Source organism: Tasmannia lanceolata, unplaced genomic scaffold (assembly GCF_043159265.1).
Source record: "Tasmannia lanceolata isolate RefF3 unplaced genomic scaffold, GAP_Taslan_0.1 ptg000015l, whole genome shotgun sequence".
NCBI classification, from domain to species: domain Eukaryota; kingdom Viridiplantae; phylum Streptophyta; class Magnoliopsida; order Canellales; family Winteraceae; genus Tasmannia; species Tasmannia lanceolata.
Window position 1 is genome coordinate 41,013,755 of NW_027518692.1, and position 15,644 is coordinate 41,029,398.

Sequence of the window (15,644 nt, forward strand, 5' to 3'; positions counted from 1 at the left end):
AAGCAAAATTCTTGGCAGATTTGAAATTCCTTGGGTATTCCCATCTAAGCGTTTTTCAGCCCTTAGATGGATGGCCCTTGGCTCCCTGGCGGCGTAAGGTAAAGACCTTATGGAACTTGATCTTGATAGCTGTTATTTGGGTTTTATGGAAAGAGAGGAATGTACTGGTGTTCAGAGAATAAGTGAAATCTACACACTTTCTTTTCATGAAGATCACCGCTCTTACAATTGCTTGGGCTAGAGCCTTGCCTAGTTTTCGATTTGTATCAATACACGATCTATGGCAAGGTTGGCAATTGGTTTTAATAGCAGAGAGGCAAGACTGGTTATTTCTTAGGCGTGGGAGCCCCTAGCAACGGTTTATTTAAGTTGAACTTTGATGGGTCAAGTTTGGGCAACCCTGATCTGGTGGGGATAGGAGGAATTCTAAGAGATGGAGATGGTAATGCTATTTGGGCATTCTCGGGCCCTAGTGGACTTACCGACTCCAGTGAGTCTGAGATGAAGGTGACGCACCAAGGAATAATGATGTAGGAGCAAAATCTTCTAGACAAAATATTAGTCGATTCGACTCCTTAAAAGTGATAAAATGGTTAGAGGGCAGTTCATCTCCTCCTCGGCGATTTGCTCGTTGGATTAATAAAATATCCGACTAGGTGGTGGGTTCCTCTATCTTATATCATCATGTAAGGAGGTCGGCGGATTTTGAGGCCGATAGGTTAGCGAGGGTAGGTTGCTCTATGTCGGATATTATTGAAGTCTTCGATTTCCTTCCCCCTTGAGGAGTAATTTTATTCTGGTTTTGTTCTTGTCCATGTATGGTTCGATAATCTTGATTACAAGGGATTTCCTGTGTTTTCCTTTTTTTCATCAATATAATTCTTTACCATTCAAACAGAAAAGAAAAGAAAACCCCATAAAACTCTTTGGTAAACTTAAAAAGCACGGTACTCTACCATTCTCCTCCACATCTGCCCATTTATATTAGAAACCATAAATTTAAAGCATCATCTTCAGAGCAATGAACGAATGTAAGAATTGTTCGGGTGTGACGGAGAATAAGAATTCCAGCAGATATCTGGAACTCCTGATATAAGATCGGCGGTGGCCGTGTATGTTCTCAGGTTGGGGCTCTCTTCTATCAGGAGAGTTTATTTTAGGGTAGTGAGCTCCAATGTTTTGGTAGTGCTCTAATCAGATCACACGTGACATCATGCTACCAACTCAAATGGATACAAAACTCCGCTTCTTTTCCCACAGGTAAGGAAAATGATATCCATGCTACTTAATTTTGATAATGGTACACCTCAATTTATTAAACAACTTTCTGGGGAAATGATATCAGCACTACCTTGATATTTCCACAATGCAACTTGTCTTTTAGTATTTAAAAAAGCTGTAAAAAGGATATTACAGTATACAAAAAGCTCTCACAAGCCAATTAAAAAAGAATAGATAAGCTGGGAAAGTGCAACTATAAACATGGTTGTTTGTGCTGATATCATTTCCCTATTTTTGTAGTCTTTTTGTAACTTTTTGGGAAGTATCTTGTGGCCTTGCACAAGGCTATGAATATAAAGTTTCATTTAGTCATTAAATAACTTATAACTGTTAATTTCATTATAGCTATTTATTAGCTTACATGACAAACAGTTGAACCAAACATGTTTAAGGGGGCATATGCAGCCTTTCGTTTGTCACTTTCTTACTCTATGGGACTGCACGGATCGGAGGGTCATGATCATCCTATGAAGATGATTAGAACTGTTAGGATCCCTATATCATATACAAACCCTCAAACATAACAACCACCATACAAAGCTAAGACAAAGAGAGGGTGCTACCACCAACAGATCATTCAACTAAATTAAATAAAGAGGTAGCTCCTGAACAGTAGCATAAAATTAATAAAAACAAGTTCAGGGAACTCAGATAGAAAAAGGAAAAGCTAAAACTCCAGAGAAGTCAATGCTATAATAAGAAATCTAAACAAACCTTCCCATTATTTGCCAGCAACCTTGGATTTTGTGTACCATTGTTTCCGTTGGATCTTTATATGGAAGCTCAATTCATGCGTTGACGTTTGGGTGACATCGAATGAAATTTAGTTGGATGATTATGGCAAAGAAGATAAAAATTAGTAGGAGGATTTTTGGCTAAGAGGATCGAATTCTGTTTGAGGGTTATAGCAAACATTAGTTGAAGGATTATGGGGAAGAGGATGAAATTCAGTTGGAGGGTTATTGCACACACTAGTTGAAGGGTCATGACAAACACTCGTAGGAGAGTTGTGACGAAGAGGATGAAATTCAGTTTGAATTGAAGGGTTATGGCAAACACTATTTGAAGGGTTATGACGAAGAGGATGAAATTCAGTTGGAGGGTTATGGGAAACACTTGTAGGAGGGTTATGACTAACACGAGCACACGTCTCAAGAACCGGTCCTTTATCTTCATTACCGAATACATCATGATGAACCGGGCCTTCATCATGTGGATCAAGGCCATCATGAGAATAAACACTTACTGTGCTATTGAAACCCATATAGCAATCACTAGTAGAAGGGTTATGGAGAACAAAGCCTTCATCTTCGTTTCTAGGCACATCACAATGAACCAAGCCCTGATCTTCATAGCCTTCCTCGATGCCTATTCCGTTGTAATTTTCTTGGTTGGATAGAGAATAGTAATCCTTGATGCATATTCCGTTTGGGGGCATGTAAGAAATTGGTACAGGGACTAATATTCCATTTACAGTAAAATTCCCGTCTTGAGGATCATGTAGACGAGCATCAAGCGAATCATCAGATATGTAATTGAAACCCACAGTTGGAGCAAATGTCATTTCACTCGGCGCGAGGATCCTACACCATTCAAATTTTAAAAAAATTTGCCAATTTGATCATCATACATCGGCTTAGGCAACACCTGCTCAGCCTGCACCAGCTCATGTTGCACCTGCTCGGGCTTCTCTTCGACATCTCCATCCAAAACTACTTTTAGTTAAGCTTTTGCAGGTTTCTTTGCATCTGTAGCTGTCTGATAAACCTTGCATAAAACCCAATCGTCCAACTAAAAGAGAAAAAAAAAGGATTATGGTTAGTAGAGAAAAGAAAATCTCAGCTACAAGAAACCGATAACACATTAAAAAAGCTCATACTAAGCGTGCTCGTTTCCTCCTCATTCGTTTTCTTTCCATTGAAAATTTTTATTCGAAGACTTTTTTGCAAGGAAAACAATTTTCTTCTTTGGATGTAAATTTTGTTTTCTGTTCATTTTTATGAGAAATTATATGGTGGCCGACCGCGTGGAAAAAAGGGCTTACGAGAAACTATATGGTGTATAAAAGCATGCGCTATAGTGTCAAAAAATAAAAAATCTCAACCAAACAGTACAAAAGTATGCTCTATAGTATCAAAGAAACAAAATCTCATCAGGAGCAGTTGTCTAATTCCCCACAGGGAGAAGGGATTTCACATACATCCCAACTGTGAATGGATCAGGTCTACGGTTCAATATAGTGTGGCTGAAGCTCTTCTCTTTGGCATCGTAATAAAATAACCAAGCCCTGAATGGCGGGCGTGCATTGCCCCTCTTGCAATGATAACGGCTATGAGAGAGGAACCTGAAAGAATGGATTCAAATTTGCCCATTATAAAAAAATGCTCATATCTATCCTTTCTGCCTTTACCCAAAATTGGCTGGCATGGTCTAGCAACATCCATACATAGATGACTCCATGGTTTTCCAACCACATACCACAGACAAATAGCCACCCAATTCAACTACGCTTACCTCTGGTTTGTCCAACGGGCCACCCAATTCAACTACGCCCACCTCTGGCTTGTCAAACGGGCCTGCTGGTATTTTTGGATCCACCCGAAATTCATCTCAACTCAAGTGGATCCAGAAATGCCAGCAGGCCCGTTGGACAAGCCAGACGTGGGTGTAGTTGAATTGGGTGCCTATTTATCTGTGGTATGTGGTTGGAAAACCATGGGGTCATTGAAGTATGGATGTTGCTAGACCATGGCAACCAATTTTGGGTAAAGGCAGAAAGGATCGATATAGGGGATTTTTAATAATGGGCGAATATTTGAATCCATTCTTTCGGGCTCTTCTCTTATAGCTGTTACCATTGCAAGAGGGGTCAATGCACGCCCGCCATTCAAGACTTGGCTATTTTATTACGATAGCAAAGAGAAGAGCTTCAAGCACACTATATTGAACCGTAGACCAGATCCGTTCAACGGGCCTGCTGGCATTTCTGGATCCACCCCAAATTCATGCGGGAAAAAAATTCTACTAAATTGCTCTTCATGGACGTTGAACGAAATGATTACATTTCTCTCATCTTGAGCACTGCCCATCCAATAGGCAAGTAAGGGCGTAGACGCAACTAAACTGTACGAGAGAATTTACTGGGCATCTTGAAAATATCTCCATTTCTAATCCTGTAAAACATAAGCAGACGACACTTACAATCATATACAATAAAAAAACGGAAAGCAAATCTAACATCCTAATCTAAAGATAATGCATGATTCTTAAACTATCAGTATATTTAAAAAAATAGTATGGGCACAAACATATTCCGAGCACAATCCAAGTCTCATTAGTCATGCCTTGAATGAATAAAATGAGGAACCAATGACACTAACACAATTCATGAGCATACAAAAACTAAAGATTCTACTCTGTTTCTATAGGAAGCACCAAACACATATTTCAAGCCTACGTAAATAGCGAACTAAGATGACAGTGCTATCTGCCTACAAATTATCTTTGATGCAAAGGTCATTACAAGGCTTAAGAACTCCATGAACAATTTTAAACAAATTTACCTCTCTCTCTCTCTCTCTCTCTCTCTCTCTCGGATTAAAACTTTTTGGGTTTTTGTAGTGGATTTGACTTTAAAGCTTTTCTTTCATGTATGTGTTTGAAGGGAACTCCATGAACAATTTTAAACAAATTTACCTCTCCAGTTTCTTTTCTCCCTTTGTGTTGAGCCTCTTTCTCTCTCTCGGATTAAAACTTTTTGGGGTTTTGTAGTGGATTTGACTTTAAAGCTTTTTCTTTCATGTATGTGTTTGAAGGGTTTCTTCTCTGTTTTGCAGAAATCTAGGCTTGGCTGCAAGTCTTCGTTGTTGTTTCCGTAAGTGTGAACGGATCTACCCGGAAATACATTGGATTCCAAAGTAGTTCATTGGCTCCCATTAAATTATTTCCTTCAACTACTCTCTACAGCAAAGCTGATGCTCCACATTTGTTCTATTTTTGTTGCGGGTCATTACTTCTTTGCATGAAAATATAGAGCTAGGTTATTCCACTTCTTGCTACCAATCACTTTGGATTTAGATAAACTTTTCTTGAATTTCCTACTTTTCCACTAATTTTTTTCACAGAAATGCCTAAGCAAAATCAGGAAAATGGTTTTCAGTTTTACTATTTCATCTGTCTCCATTTCCTTCACCTTCTCAGAGGATCACTTCTTTGTGTTGCAAGAGATGTAGAAAATTGTAGTGGGACAGTTTTTTTTCGGTTTTTTTTTACAATTTCCTCAAGTAATTTTCTTTTTTACGTCTATTTGTAGGTGTTCTCATATCATTTCTGTTTTTAACAATTTTTTTGTAGGTTTGGAATTCAAGTCAATTTTTTCCCATCCCTTTTTCTTTCTCTAATTTAGTGTATATATTTAAAAGTTATAATGGAGATCACATTTATAATGTAATTAATATCTGTAGGGAAACTTACATTTATATAATTCTGAATAACCTTAGGGCTTTCCATGTCCCCTGGGTTTCAATGGTGATTCTCACAGAATTCATTGTAAAAGCTTCAGGTATAAAAAGAGAAAGCCAGAAGCAATAGTTGGAAGAGGGTTGTAATCGAGATTTAAGTTCTTTGGTTCATAAGGTAGTAGGATGTGAGCCAAACAAGGTTAGATAAAATTAAAAATGAAGACATTCACAAAAAGGTAGCGGTGGCACCAATTTAGGAGAAGATGAGAGAGCACCGCTTAAGATGGTATGGATATGACAACGCACTCATAAGTCAAAATTAAAGACACATTCTTTGAAAGTGGAACATACAGATGAGATTGTCATTTTACTAAAGGCATTCACTGTTCCTAAAAGGGTTTTATAAGATGAAGAGAAAGATAAGCTGAGGACACACAACTATCAAGATATGGATGGGCTAATGCTCAATCAAGTCAATGGGCAGCGGGGCTTCTTCCTGATCTAACATTGAGTTTGAGAGTTAACATGGACTTGAGAATCAATCAAACATTGCCTCCATGTTCACTCAAAATACACTTGGATGGCTGAAGATTGGAGTAACACTACCATTAAAATACAACTTGATCTCATCTTGGATGTAAGCAATGAGGATTCTGAATTGAAAATCATAGTACAAGTGGGTTAAAAAATGCAAGCATATAACACCTGAACACACATCATCATATGCCCACTAATCCAAAGCGAAAATGAGAAGAATGAACAAATTTTCTTACTCCTATTTCACACGACACCGGAACCGAAGATGCGATTTAATAAGCAACAAGACTCCGACCTTGAGCATTAAAAGAAAAACTGCACCGGAGAAGACATTAAACAGAGAACACCAAGCTCACTTTCTATTTGATTATGAAACCACCATCATGAAGAACAGATACCCAACAAAACATTAGAAATGCTTTCAACACATATGCCAAAGATTCAAAACCATCTGATATACAAAAAGGACGTACAACTTGCATGAACAGGAGCTACATCAACCCAAAAGTGCATTTAGGCATTACAATTAGATCAGATAAACAAACACTATCCCGAGTTGGCTGCTGGTCCAAACAATAAACCTGGAAAAATCAAAACCAAAACTAGACCTAGAGGAATGTTGAGAACCTAGAATATGGGTGTGATTAACTCCTTTAAATTTCCACAGTATTTCAGCACACAATCCGATGTAGCAAACCAATTTCAACAAGTTTAGATTAGATATTAGGACTAATGTTACGTGCCTAGATGGGTCCCACTATAGTAAAATAAATTAGTTTGGATTTAGGATATGTCAGATCTTTGAAGATCTGTTTATTGGATTGCTTGTATGGTAGATTAGGCAAGTAGGGTGGATTAAGTAACTAGAATTTATTTGGATACTAGCAAAGTTTTGATTAGTCTTTATTTAGTTATTTCCATTGTTATTCATAAGATCTTTCTAGATCTTTCTATGTTTATCCCTTGAGTGTTTTATTTAAACACTCATTTGCTTTTCTATAATTTAATGAAGAAATAATCTTAAAAATTGTGTATTTTTGCACAACGGAGGATTGATCCTTCCCTCGAAGTGGATCAAGAGGCTGATCTTCCCTCTAAGAAGATCAATCACGTTCGTAACAATTGGTATCAGAGTAGTTCGATCTGGCCTCATGCCGAAGAAAATAGAAGAAATAATGGATCGATGGGAGGAGGAGACAAGAGAGTTCAAAAGGCAACTTGCATTTATGAATGCCAATTTCAACAAGATGGCATTATCACTTGGCGTGAAAATAGAAGAACCTCCATGTCTGCAGAAGCTAATGGAAGAGTTCAACGAGAGCGCCGTCGAGAAGGCTTGCACAGTGAAAAAGAAAAGGCGAAACAGAAAAAGAGGAGAAAAGAAGAAAGAGAAAGAAAGCAGATAAAAGAAAAAGTGGAGAAGCCACAACAGAAAGTCGTCTTTGATTTTCAATTTGGTCGAGTTCGACAAGTTCTCCATCGAAAAATCCGCCGTTCCTCTCAAACCGTTCAACACCATCAAGAAAATCCTCATCCTCGATCTTCCATGCATCAAAATTACAAACATTTCAAGAAAACATGGCAAAAGAGCTTTGATAAACAACACGACGAAATCCATTTGAAGATGGAGTTGCTGCGACCCTTGGCGATGACATGTGAAATGATGACTAATTGCAAGACGAAGAGAAGAAGAAATAGAGCGAGAAAAAAGAAGAGAAGAGACAATATTTTTGGAAAGTCCTGCCCAAAATCTCATTTTTCACCAACTGTCGAATGTATACTCCCCAACCTTGAGGACAAGATTGATTTCAAGACGGGTGGAATGTTACGTGCCTAGATGGGTCCCACTATAGTAGAATAAATTAGTTTGGATTTAGGATATGTCAGATCTTTGAAGATCTGTTTATTGGATTGCTTGTATGGTAGATTAGGCAATTAGGGTGGATTAAGTAACTAGAAATTATTTGGATACTAGCAAAGATTTGATTAGTCTTTATTTAGTTATTTCCATTGTTATCATAAGATCTTTCTATGTTTATACCTTGAGTGTTTTATTTAAACACTCATTTGCTTTTCTATAATTTAATGAAGAAATAATCTTAAAAATTGTGTATTTTTGTACAACGGAGGATTGATCCTTCCCTCGAAGTGGGTCAAGAGGCTGATCTTCCCTCTAAGAAGATCAATCACGTTACGAACCATTCAGGTTCGTAACAACTAATCACAGAACCCAAATTATCGTAGCAGGCATGGCTTACACATTAACCATAGATAAAAAAAGAAGGGATGAGAAAATTACCAGAGTGGCCGAGGAAGAAGGAGATGACGCTAACAAGAAATTGATAGAGGTCTGCCAGATTTGGATCCTAAGATGGCGGAGGAGCTCGCCGGAGTTGATCGCAGAAACTGATGGGGAGGAGAGAAGATGGCTGGAGATGAGGCAAGGTGGCCAACGACAATGGGAGTGCTCGGCCTGCCTTCTTTTCCCCCAAGCTCTCTCTCTCTCTCTCTGCTCAAAACCCTAAAATGAGAGCCCTTCTAAGACGTAAATGATAAATTCACACCCCATATTCCTGCCCTGGACAGCCCCGTTGTAGTGTATTTATCCTTACTCTTTTACTCTACACAGGGTGGTCCGCGTAAAGAACAGGGAAGTGAATAAAAATGATATATTTGCCTGCCTTTTATCTGATGGGCATCCCCTATTCGTATGATTCACCCCCCTGCTGCCTTGGATAAAGAAAATGATATCAGTACAACTTGTACTTTGATAATTGCACAATTCAGCATGTTTTTTTTTTCTTTGAGTAACTTGAAAAGGCTAGGGGCCTTAGGACAATCATGTTTTAATAGTTTGCACTCCCTCAACTTGTCTTTTCTTCTTTTATTCCTATGAGGAAAGAGAACTGATATCAACACACCCAGATTTGATAATGGCACAAACTTAGCTTGTCTTTTCCTCGAATTTTTTACCCATTTTCTCTGAAAATTTGCAGGGACACTCCTGGGAATGGTAGTTACCTCTCGGTAGCTCTTTTACACCCTAACAGATAGGGTGGGAAGTGAAATCATCAAAGAAGGGTTGTACGGGTATCATTTCCCAAAATTACAAGGGGGTATTATTGTAACTTTTCAAGTTTCAGGGATGCATTCGACTAGGCTTTATGTTAGTGATAAACTTGGATTAAGGAAACTTCTGAATTGAGTGATTTGGTCAAGTGTCTGCAGAAATCTAGGAAAGTTTGCATTTGTATCTTATATCGCTTCAGAGTCACTTGGATGTTTCAGTCATATTTTCTCATTTGGATGTTTCATTCATATTTTCCCATCTTATGATGTGCAACATACCCACTGACACTTGTAGTCATAATTTTCTTTTTTGCACGTCCTAGAGGCTAATAAGTTAGTAGGTGTTAGCTGAAGGTTGTGTTCATATAGTCTCACTTTATATGGGGGGCAACTTTCTCAATAAAATTTATGTATGCAAACCTCTGATTTCCAATGAGTTTTGGAGACGAGAGTTATTGATCAGATTGCGAATCCTACTCAAGTGAGCCAGATCTTTGTAAGGGAGATAATTTCTTAATGCAGATCATTGTAAATCTAATATCAATGCCTGTTAATGCAGATCTTTATAAGGAGAAGACGAAATCCATAGAAATCCTCCAACCCCCGCCAAAAGAGCACCGGGATAGCTCAAAAGGTTCCTAAAATTCTGACTATGTTGCTCCATTTCCGCAATATCCTTTTCTTAATTTTCTCAATAAAATAAGAACTTCCGCTCCTATTAATTTTCTTTGAACCCAGAGTCCTTTGGGTTCGTTTAAATCTTGGCCGTCGCCAATATGCATAGACGGTCGGGTTCACCACACATGGACATCAATATGGAACGGTGGCGTCTGCCTCTCTGTATGAGATTCTGCCGGCGTACACTCTATTTCCGCTTACACCCCTTGATATTCCGGCGGCGTACTCTAGAATCCTACGGCGTACTTGATATCTTTGAGCGATAGGTGTTTCTTGAATCTGGCGGCGTACTTGATATTCCGGCAGCATACCCCATGGACATCAATATGGAACGGTGGCGTCTGCCTCTCTGTATGAGATTCCGCCGGCGTACACTCTATTTCCGCTTACACCTTATTTCCGGCGGCGTATTCGATATTCCGACAGCATACTTGATACGTTTGGAACACATGTTTGAACCCAGAAAATCCGAAGGCGTACTTGATATCTTTGAACGATGGGTGTTTATTGAATCTGGCGGCATACTTGATATTCAGACAGCGTACTAAAAAATTCGGCGGCATTCTAAGCCAAAAGAGACATGGGAAATAATAAAATGTTCAATAACGTCGTTATTCTAAGCCAAAAGAGACGTACGTGATTTGACGTGAAAAATGGGAAACTTTAATGCTTTTTGATGATATTTTCACTCCACCTGCATAGATGTACTCATCCTTTAAATTTTTTAAAGATAATGATTAACGTTCTCATCCATTACGAAGGGCAACGTACGAGGACTCTGATCATGTCAGAAGGGTATCAAGGTCTTTTTTCCACTCGATTTTGAAGAATCACCCGCACACAAAGTGATTCTTCCAAATCAGAAGGGTATATGTAATACTCTATTTTGAAGAATCACCCGTACAAAGAGTGATTCATAGATTTGAGATTCTTCCAAATCAGAAGGTTGATTACATATACCCTATACATAGATTGATATACACAGAGTGATTACAAGGTATTATATAGGGCATTCATAGATTGACTATAGGTCTTTTTTCTACCTATAGTCATTCCTACATTAAATGTTTCTCACCCTATATACTACCCTTTCCAAAAATTAATTTCCATTAATTTTGTTCATTGGCTAATTCAAATGATATTAGCCAATGATTCTCTTAGCAATTCATTGTTAACAAAAACTGGATATTTGTTTCATGGGTTTATAAAATTTTACTGTAAGTTTCATGTGTTTATTGTAGAAGTTTTGCGTGCTAGAGAAGATGGTAAGATTTCCGTGTTTGAAAATTTGGAATATTTTTTATGTTTTGTTGTACTATTTTGAATGCTTAATCATGATTGTTGTTAGACGAAACAACTACGAGACATGTAAAACTTCTACAATTAGGAGGTTTGTCTATAGATTCCTCCTTTGCTTCAATGTTTTCATAGTCTCAATGAGAACTTAAACATCATGGCTCCACCTCAGTGTCCTTCCTACACTGAGAGCATGCACAATTCCATGGATAAGACCAAGATTATGTTAGAAATAGTCAGTTTCAATTTCTGGCACTTTTTTGGATCTAATTATGTTTTGATTTGTAATTAAATAACGACTGATAGTGGCTGATTGTAGGTCATAGGAAATTGGTCGTCTGTACATTGGAATAAATTGTAATGAAATTTATTGTCATCATTGCTAATTTTGACATAAAACCATAGAATTTTTACTTCCTATTGTAGTTTTTTGGTTTTCTTATTGTTATTGGGAAACTAAGCATCAGCATTAGACTTTAAAAGACCAAATGTACTAATATCTATTTACTAAAGCACTAAGAAACGGAAATAACAAAGTTGTAGAATTTTTCATCCATTTGGCTTTAGTTTCATTGATTTCATCCTCTATTAGGTGCATGTAATGTCACATCCATTTTCATGGCATTCTTGATGTGGAAATAATTTTGTTCAATGATGTCTGTGATTTTTTTTTTTATGTTTCTTTACAACCTAGCCCAAAAGAGAGTTGCTCCCAAATACCTTGGTTGTGATTGGGGTCGGTACATCGAACCCTTAATTAGTTGCTTGAGTATTAAGTTAGCTTTAGGGTTTTGTTTTCTTATAAATAGAACTCACGGAAGCATTGTAAAAGATAGACTTTCTTTGAATTATTGAATGGAAATTTGCCATTCGGCTTTTTGGGTTCTTTCAGAACTTTTCTATGAAATTTATTTAGTTCGATCTCTTAATGTTCTACTAAGGATCTAAGCACGTATTGATCGTGGTTTGCTTCATTGTTTCATTGTTTTATTTTTTATTTTTTGATTTTTGGAATATATTTGGGGAAATCTAACGTTTTACTAGATTTGCCGAAGTATTTCCATCATCATCCACGTTTGATTCGCTTCCCATCCTGCAATCTCTTCCGGGATTGCATCAAAATCCAACTAATTATACATCAGAATCCTCATTTTCATTGACAATGCTTTAGAAAACCCACCTTATTCTTATGTAAATTCCTCCAATGTAAACAAAATCTAAATCCCTGAAGAGTGAAGACACAAATATAACTGTGATTTTGTGGTGGAATTTGGCGAACCCAGTATTGCAAGATCAAATCTTGTGGATGGTGGGTGTGCAAAGAAGAAAATGTCAAATGTAAATCCAAATTAAATCACACACCTCATATTTTAGCGGGTTTCTGCATTCAACGCAAGTGGTGATGAGGAGGAAGGGTAGTGGGAGTCGATTATGTGTACAAGGAGCGACTCGTTGATGGTTGTATTGCATTCAATGCACTTAAAAAGGATAAAACATTCGAGTTTGAGGAGTGTGGATGTTGAAGAGGCATAGGGTGAGTGACGGGGAGATAAGGATCTCATGTATCTAGGTCTTCTGTTTTTCCTACCAAAAGCCTCCCTGCAAACCCTTTTTCTCTCTCCCCGAACCAAAATGAAAACCCCCGCGCTATATGTTTGCCCTAATGGGGGCCCCTAATTGGATGGGTTTTTTTCTTCCCTTTGGGTGTATTTATGACTGCTCTTTTCATTGTAAAGGGGTTAGCTTTGGGAGAACGAGTATTAGCATTTAGGTGTTGCTTTTGTTGCAAGTGGAGCTGACATTGGCACACCTAGGCTGGATAATACACCCCTCTTCTGTCTTGTTTTTGACACTTACATCATAGGTAGACCTGGCAAAAGCGACCCGTGCCCGCAAATTTGCGGCACGGGTCTGAGTTTTAGTGACCCGTCAAAACTAACCCGCGGGTGACCGAACCCGCAAAAACACGGGTCGGGTCGGGTCAACCCGCGGGCACCCGCAAGTCACTTGGCTTTCTTAAGGGTGGTGATTTTGTTATGCTAATCGAGTTAGATGGCTTTTTTTTCCAATGTAAAGGATGGTGATTTTGTCATGCTAATCTATTTTTTAAGGGTTTGATGCCTGAATAGGTTATGGCTGGCACCATAGAATATAAATAGGTTGTGGCTAGCACCATAGGTTGATCCCAACCCTCCGATTTGAATGTTAGAGGGTTGATCACTTGATCCTAACCCTCTATAGATCAGAGGGTTAGGATCAACCTATTGAAATGATTTTTGGGGCACAACCTATTTAGGCTGTGGACCATCTAATGGACGGTTTGGATCATCCCACGGTGCCGGCCATACCCCCCTCATCAAAATCCAGTGATAACATTTTAAAAAATAAACAACTATTTGAATTTGCGGGTGACCCGCGGGTTGACCCGGCCCACCCGCGGGCCGCGCGGGTCACCTAAATTTTGACCTGCAAAAATGAGGGTCATCTCCTGACCCGACCCGAGTGACCCGCACCCGCGGGTTGACCCGGCCCGACCCACCCGTTTGCCAGGTCTAATCATAGGTATTGATTTTTCTGGAGTCGGGATATTCGGACAATGATTCCGGGAGCTCGGGGAGTGATTTCAGGGATTGGGAATTGACTTTGGGAATCAAATTTCGGGTACTTCATTCAATTTTGGGATTTTCGGGACCAATTCAACATGGGGTGTCTACAAACATGAAGCAAAATGGTGGGCCGCGTCTAATGATACATGGGTTTGACTTGAGTTGGGACCCACAGCATCAAAGCATCACGGGCATTTTGGTCTTCTATGAGTTAAAACAAAATTTACCATGGTTATTTTGGTTACAAATTGATGGCATAACCTGATTTGCAAATTTGAATCAAAAGTTATGTCTGTATTTGCAAATTGTCAAACTACAACAGTGTTTTTGCAAATAAAGTAAAGTAGCGGACTTCTTTTGCAACCATAAAGATTTTACATATAGAGGCCGTTTTGACAGTAAAGTAGCGGACCCCTCTTCTGTCTTTGTTTTTGACACTTACTTCATAGGTAGACCTGGCAAAAGCGACCGTGCCCGTGGCACCCGCAAATTTGCGGGCACGGGTCTGAGTTTTAGTGACCCGTCAAAACTAACCCGCGGGTGACCCAACCTACAAAAACACGGGTTGGGTCGGGTCAACCCGCGGGCACCCGCAAGTCACTTGGCTTTTTTAAGGATGGTGATTTTGTTATGCTAATCTAGTTAGATGGCTTTTTTTTCTAATGTAAAGGATGGTGATTTTGTCATACTAATCTATTTTTTAAGGGTTTGATGCCTGAATAGGTTATGGCTGGCACCATAGAATATAAATAGGTTGTGGCTAGCACCATAGGTTGATCCCAACCCTCCGATTTGAATGTTAGAGAGTTGATCACTTGATCCTAACCCTTTATAGATCAGAGGGTTAGGATCAACCTATTGAAATGATTTTTGGGGCACAACCTATTTAGGCTGTGGGCCATCTAATGGACGGTTTGGATCATCCCACGGTGCCGGCCATACCCCCCTCATCAAAATCCAGTGATAACATTTTAAAAAATAAACAACTATTTGAATTTGCGGGTGACCCGCGGGTTGACCCGGCCCACCCGCGGGCCGCGCGGGTCACCTAAATTCTGACCTGCACCCGCGGGTTGACCCGGCCCGACCCACCCGTTTGCCTGGTCTAATCATAGGTATTGATTTTTCTGGAGTCGGGATATTCGGACAATGATTCCGGGAGCTCGGGGAGTGATTTCAGGGATTGGGAATTGACTTTGGGAATCAAATTTCGGGTACTTCATTCAATTTTGGGATTTTCGGGACCAATTCGACATGGGGTGTCTACAAACATGAAGCAAAATGGTGGGCCGCGTCTAATGATACATGGGTTTGACTTGAGTTGGAACCCACAGCATCAAAGCATCACGGGCATTTTGGTCTTCTATGAGTTAAAACAAAATTTACCATGGTTATTTTGGTTACAAATTGATGGCATAACCTGATTTGCAAATATGAATCAAAAGTTATGTCTGTATTTGCAAATTGTCAAACTACAACAGTGTTTTTGCAAATAAAGTAAAGTAGCGGACTTCTTTTACAACCATAAAGATTTTACATATAGAGGCCGTCTTGACCGCCTTAATTTCTTCTCTGCTTCTACCACCTGTAAGTATGCACTCGTATGGGCAGTATTTAGGACCACCTATATAGGTCCTCCTTTAAAAGACAGCTTTGTTATAGTGTTGGTGACACCAGACTCATCTCAAATATGGCCTCCAATGTCGTCGGACCCGGG

General features: G+C 39.1%; 1 long non-coding RNA gene across 1 annotated transcript; it reads right to left on the reverse strand.

Moving 5' to 3' along the window:
- Nucleotides 1-1,841: 1,841 nt before the first annotated feature.
- LOC143845511 (uncharacterized) lies at nt 1,842-13,050 on the reverse strand. The gene is made up of 3 exons (XR_013234447.1): nt 12,684-13,050; nt 4,344-4,454; nt 1,842-3,072 (listed from the first exon to the last, which is right to left on the reverse strand). It is a non-coding gene; the product is annotated as an uncharacterized LOC143845511 (long non-coding RNA).
- Nucleotides 13,051-15,644: the final 2,594 nt, after the last annotated feature.